Genomic DNA, 6,000 nt, shown 5'->3' with positions numbered 1-6,000 from the left:
CGTCATAAGCCGTCATGGAAAAGCATGATTTTGTGCAAAGACAAATTTATATATTTATATGAGTATCAACAGGATGTTAATAACTACTAGCGTTTAGCTATATGTCTTAAAATATTAAAAAAAAACCAATGTTAGTACCGAAAAAAATCAATTAAATCTTTAAGAGAAAGTACATTCAAAGGTCCAATGCGTTTATATGGATTTTTATTATACAACATCGCCGTAAAAGCGAGGATAAAATATCCCGTTTGTAATAAAATTTCTACAGGCTATATATTTGTTCCAGTTAAATCCAATACAACTTCAGACATAACCAAAGCGAACTAGTTGGAAAATGCGCACACGGTAAATATGGGCCGAACGTGCACCGAGGGATCACCACCATCCAAAAAGGAAAACAATGATAAGGAACGACAAAAATGTTGTGAACTTTAGTTTAGAGTTTCCCTTGTGAAACGGAAATATTCAAATTAAGAAAACAACAATTATTGCTGTTGATATGAGAATTATATTTTAGTCAGTTTCATGGGGTAAATTTCTGCAATATATCTGTTGATCAGGATGGGGTTTACAAACTAGAGAATAATGGGCCAATGCTGTAGAAAAATGAGCAAAAAATTCAAGAATAGAGAAAATTGGCAAAAAATATAAAAACACAGAGAACTTAAAGGGCTACTGAAATAAAAAGGATAGAGAATAATGGGGAAATAATTATAAAGAAGAGAGAAAAACAGACTAAACAATTAGAGAATAAAGAAATGAAGACATCACCATCTCATATATATAGTTCTTGCTTATTTAAACTAAAAACATCATCACGGTAAAGGTAAAGCGTAATTAAATCTTTCTATTAAATGCATTTTAATTTTATATTTATTGCGTTTGGGCATAAACTATGATTCATAAAAATACAGGAACAAGTCTGCTATTAAAGTGGCACAACTGATGTCCATAGGAATACCTGCGACCTCAGTGTCGATAACCCTTATGACCGAAACGTACATAGATGATCATTTACTTCTTTAGTCATCTCATCACATTTCAAGTAGGTTTATCCTGCATACAATTTTTTTGCATTTCATATTCAAAAAGGCTTTGTATGGGTTGCAACCAATATATTTGCAATCGGGATTTCGTAGCATCATTTAATTGAATCAAAAAAAATCTGTTTGATAAGATTGTGCAGCAGTAAATTGTAGAGCCATACTGAGTCATCACTGTCAACGGAATTGAAAGATCCATTAAAATGCTCTTCATTTATCAACCAAAGAGTTGTTTAACTCAGAAATGTTTGATTTATTTATTTACAAAATTTCATAATATTATATAAGTTCTTCATTAGTTATTAGAAAAGTAATCAAAAGGATAGAAAGATTGGTGGAATAAAATTGCTGGACGGTTAGATTAATCGAAATTTGAGTTTTTTGTTGCAAAATACAGTCTTACTTGAAGCCGAGATGAAACACAATTTGATGGTTTTTGTTGTGCTTGTGCAGTTTATGTAGCTAATACATAGAAAGTGGTATTCATCGGCAAATACTCGGAGGAGGCCGTATGAAGGCGAAATCATGTAATTATGATTTCCTACTTTTTTCAGCTGGTACGAACAAAAACGTTTTCTTAGTAGAACCTACTTGAAGTTTATTTTCAATCCTAGAAATGGCATCTGTATTAATTTCCCTTTACTTCATATTCACAATTATTACACATTTATTGAAATAAGAATAGAGGGACAGTATACATTTGACCTGACTTTTATTGCAATGTCGTATGGATAAGAGCAAGAACACATTAAATTAGTGTAAATGAGTTGGCGGACTGAAAATTCAGTAAAAAAACAATACGATAAAATATTTTAAAACCGACACAAAATATAAAACTTGAAAAACGGAGGTTCAATGTCATATCCTGTGGTATAAAATAAAGATACCGTAGGAGTTAAGTGGCAAATTTAGAGTAAAGGGAAAACACAAATAAACTACATGATGGATCCATAATTATAAGAATAAGAACCCGGGATGATAAAACCGTAAGGAAAATATATTATTAAGAAATTTTAATAAATATTATTTCACGTTGTCCCATCAGAACGCATACACAACTGACCCTTTTCCTTTTTAAATGTTTTGTATCGACTTGCCTAGATACAACACTGTGTTTAGTATTAGTTTTTCAACCAAATTGAACAGATGAATCACATCGTACGATATAAATGACGCAATTCGTCCAAATTTGGCGGGAATTATTAACTCCCTTGCGTAAACATTTTATTTTAGGAAAGATAACTCATAATCGACGGAAGTCAACTTCAGGCGGTGCTGAATGAAAACATTGTGGAAGCAGAACCAAACTAGTATTTCCAGTTCCTTGCCACTGTGTATCGATTTGTAACATGTTACCAAAGGGTTAAATAACTGCTGTACGTGTTGCAATAAGAACATTTATCAAAAATTTCAAAACACACCTACAAAAAGTACAAAGCGTAAAAATATATATGTTGGCTTTATCATTAAAATATCACGAAATGTATAACGTGCTACTATAGTTAATGTCTTTGTTTTTTATTCCACTGAGAATCTGCACGCGAAACGAGTATCTGATTAAAAAAAATTGAATCAAATATTGATAAAAGACAAATTTATCTTGCTGTTGGATTCAATTCAGACAATTGCCTTGATTACATGTTCACCAGGTTTTGTTCGCCCAATTTTGTCTGCCCTACAGTTGTGTCTGGTAATTCCGCCCTTCCGGTAGACCCGCCCACTTCCATTTACTTCCGTGAATATTTTGTCTGCTATTTTATTCATAGGAACTGTACTTATTCTCACTGCATGTCAACTTTTAAAGAAAAATCCTTTATTACAAAAATATCAAGTGATAGATATATACAGTTCCTGAAGCTAACCTTACAAAACTCATTTCTGACTTGAAAGTTTTTTTTCGGTTGTCTGGAATCCCTTTAAAAGTGGTCTATTAATAAAACACCATTTTCCTTTCATAAATATGTGATAAACTCATACCTGCCAACCCTCCTGTTTTGAGCAGGAGTTTCCCGCGCAAATGACGAAATTTCCGGAAATCTCCCGCTTGTTGGTCCGCTCCCACTCCGGGAGAATAGAATCTCCTGCTTTAAGATATGTTTACCTGGAATGACCCACGTTCCTAATTCTCTGGCTTTTTCATTACTGCCATCATGGTCATTAGAAATAAATAAACAATCGGTGATCATTTGAAAACTTTGGTCAGTAGTTTTTATGTTCGATTTATAAGTCATATTGCTATGTCAACTCAGACAAGATAGATGTCTTTGTCAGGACCAAGCAGCAGTGTTAAAAAGAAGAAATAAATAAATGCAAATCGAAATATCAAGCAGATTGAATGAAAGATTTTTAATTTTTATGACCAAGTTCACTTGGCAATGAATCTTCATTTTGCACATCATGTTCAATCAACTTTTCGGTTTCTTCTGGTGGTCTGTAGAACGTTTGAAAGCATGCTTAGTGTGAAACTCACAACAAAATCAAAATGTGGAATTTTATGAATTATGAGACTCAGAGGTATTGAAAAAGGCAACAAAATAAATACCTTGTAATAATAGTTGTCTAGATTATAACCATGAATTGAAGAAATAAAGCATATCAGTCCTCAATTTAGACTAATAAAACAGTCGCCTGGGCGACCTATAAAGCCCACAGGCGATCTAAAATTTACTGTTGGTGGCCATTTGGCAAACTTTACTTTTTCAACCTGGTTACCTTATAAAAATCTCTTCAGGATTTTTTTTCAGGCCCTATCCCGTAAGTGGATTTCAAAATATGATTCTACTGCCTGATCAGCAATGCGCTTGCAAGTTGGGAGATTTTTTAGTCCCCTACTGACGAAGTTGAAGGGGACTTAGGTTTGCACTCTGTCCATCCGTCAGTCTGGCAAATCAGCTTTCCACTCTTTTTTTCTTTGTTCTTGAAGATATTGATTTGATATTTGGTATATAGTTTTGCCATGACAAGTTATAGATCAAGTTCGAATTTTGTTCGGGTCTGATGATTAGTAGACCATATCTAATGTTAGAGTACTATGTTAAACCATTTTGCTGTACAAAGGGAGATAACTCATTTTTTAAAAGGCATTCTTTGGTAAATTATTTGAAGAATTTTTTGGCAGGTTTGTTTGTTATTTTGTATAAACTAATTTTCTGAATGCTATATATATATATATACATTTGTATATATAAAAGTCTAAATTGAAAACAACGTTCAAACCTATGATTGCGTTGGATAAAAACCGCAATTTTTATACGCGTGCATGTAAAACAAATTTCTTGGTAGAGGGGTCTAAATACAGCACAAACAACAATGTGCTGTATTTAATACAGTGTGGAAAACTGATTAAATGAGTAAATTTTTCAAGTTCAAGGACGAAATCCGGATATGGTGTACAAGTTTTTGCACCTCATGTTTGTGGTATACCATCTTTTCCACAAGTTTATTGTTTTCTGTTTGGTATTTAATTAATATTAAGATCCATTTTGTTAGATCTGGTGATCAATTTATTTGGCAATCGCCAATGGCAGTCAGCAGGGTTTAAGAACATCAGTTGTTCGACCTGTTAGTCAAATGCGTTTTGTTTAAATAGACTTTTTTACATTTGTATATATATATATATATATATATATAAAATTATGAATTGAAATCCTTTAATTAGATAATAATCTATTTTTATTAATGTATATATTACATTACATTGTGTAGATAAAAATTGTTGACATTTTATAGATAAGTTACAAATCTATATTAGTTTGTGACAAATAAAAGAAAAAATATTTGGAACTATTAATTATATTTGATTATAATTTGAAAATAGATATGCATGTACACTGTATTACATCATATCTAATTTTAGAGAACTATTAATCATATCTAATGTTAAAGTGTTTTCAACACTTTTTTTCATCATGCTTGAAGATATTGATTGATAATTGGTATATAGTTTTATCATGACAAGTTATACAGATCAAGTTCGAAATTTTGTTTCGGTCTGATAATTTTGTGCAGAGTTATGGTCCTTGAACTTGAAAAATTTACTCATTTAATCAGTTTTCCACACTGGTTTTAGTCATGCTTGAAGATATTGAATTGATATTTTCTTTTTGTTTGCACCATGACAAGTTATAGAACAAGTTAGCTTTTGTTCCAGTATAATGAATTTTTACCCGGTAGGGGACTATGTATTGCCATGCAATACTCTCAGAATGCTTGTTATAAGTGTCAAGCATTTCGTCGACCATGAGTAAAGACTGCCATTGATATGACAACAAAACCTGCTAAACAAAATAAATGTTGAAATGTGAAGACACTTGAAATAATATGGTCAAAATTTTTGAGGCGAAACAGAGACAAATATGTTGGCTATCGTTGTCTATACCGCTGTAGAAGAGACAAAAAGGATTAATTATGAAAACACCTCAAACATGAGAAAGGGGTCTAGGTTAAGTTTTCCCGAATGCCGTTCTGTGGTGTTGATAAGGGATTCTGGTGCACTAAAAACACAATGCAAGCTGGACAAAAAGAAAAGTTACAAAATCACTAGTCTACCTACCTACCCTTTTATTTTAGGGGATGCAACAGGAAACACACTTACTTTTTTTTTTTTACCTCAGTACGCAATAGCCATCAGAAATAAGCTGTTCAATCTTTTTATTAACAACCAAACCACCATACATGATCATGTAAGTCATGTAAGATACTTACTTCAGTTCTATAGAAAAATATTAATAGTAATATGCTCTCTTAGAGACTTATGACTAGTCTTCATGTTATGCTCTTTCATAGCAAATTTCTAAGGCGACCAGAAATGACTCCCTGGCAATTAAAATTTTGAATTGGCGACTGAAATTTTATACCTGGTGGCCAAATGGTAACCTGATGTTTTAAGCTACTTTGAGGGCTGGATTATCATTTATAGTTACACAATTATATTTGATCTACTTATCAGAAAGTACCA

General features: G+C 32.3%; 1 protein-coding gene across 1 annotated transcript in view; it reads left to right on the top strand.

Annotated features, from left to right (window-relative positions):
• Nucleotides 1-2,292: 2,292 nt before the first annotated feature.
• LOC127730710 (sterol regulatory element-binding protein cleavage-activating protein-like) overlaps nt 2,293-6,000 on the top strand; it is a 43,672-nt gene continuing 39,964 nt past the window's right edge. Inside the window, exon 1 of the mRNA XM_052239219.1 lies at nt 2,293-2,419. The gene's annotated coding sequence lies outside the window, so the exon portion shown is untranslated. The remainder of the gene's footprint in view (nt 2,420-6,000) is intronic.

The sequence above is a fragment of the Mytilus californianus genome, unplaced genomic scaffold, assembly GCF_021869535.1.
Source record: "Mytilus californianus isolate M0D057914Y unplaced genomic scaffold, xbMytCali1.0.p SCAF_2, whole genome shotgun sequence".
In the NCBI taxonomy this organism is placed as follows: Eukaryota; Metazoa; Mollusca; class Bivalvia; order Mytilida; family Mytilidae; genus Mytilus; species Mytilus californianus.
The sequence above is the reverse complement of the archived record's forward strand: the minus strand, read 5'-3'. Positions and strand labels throughout refer to the sequence as shown.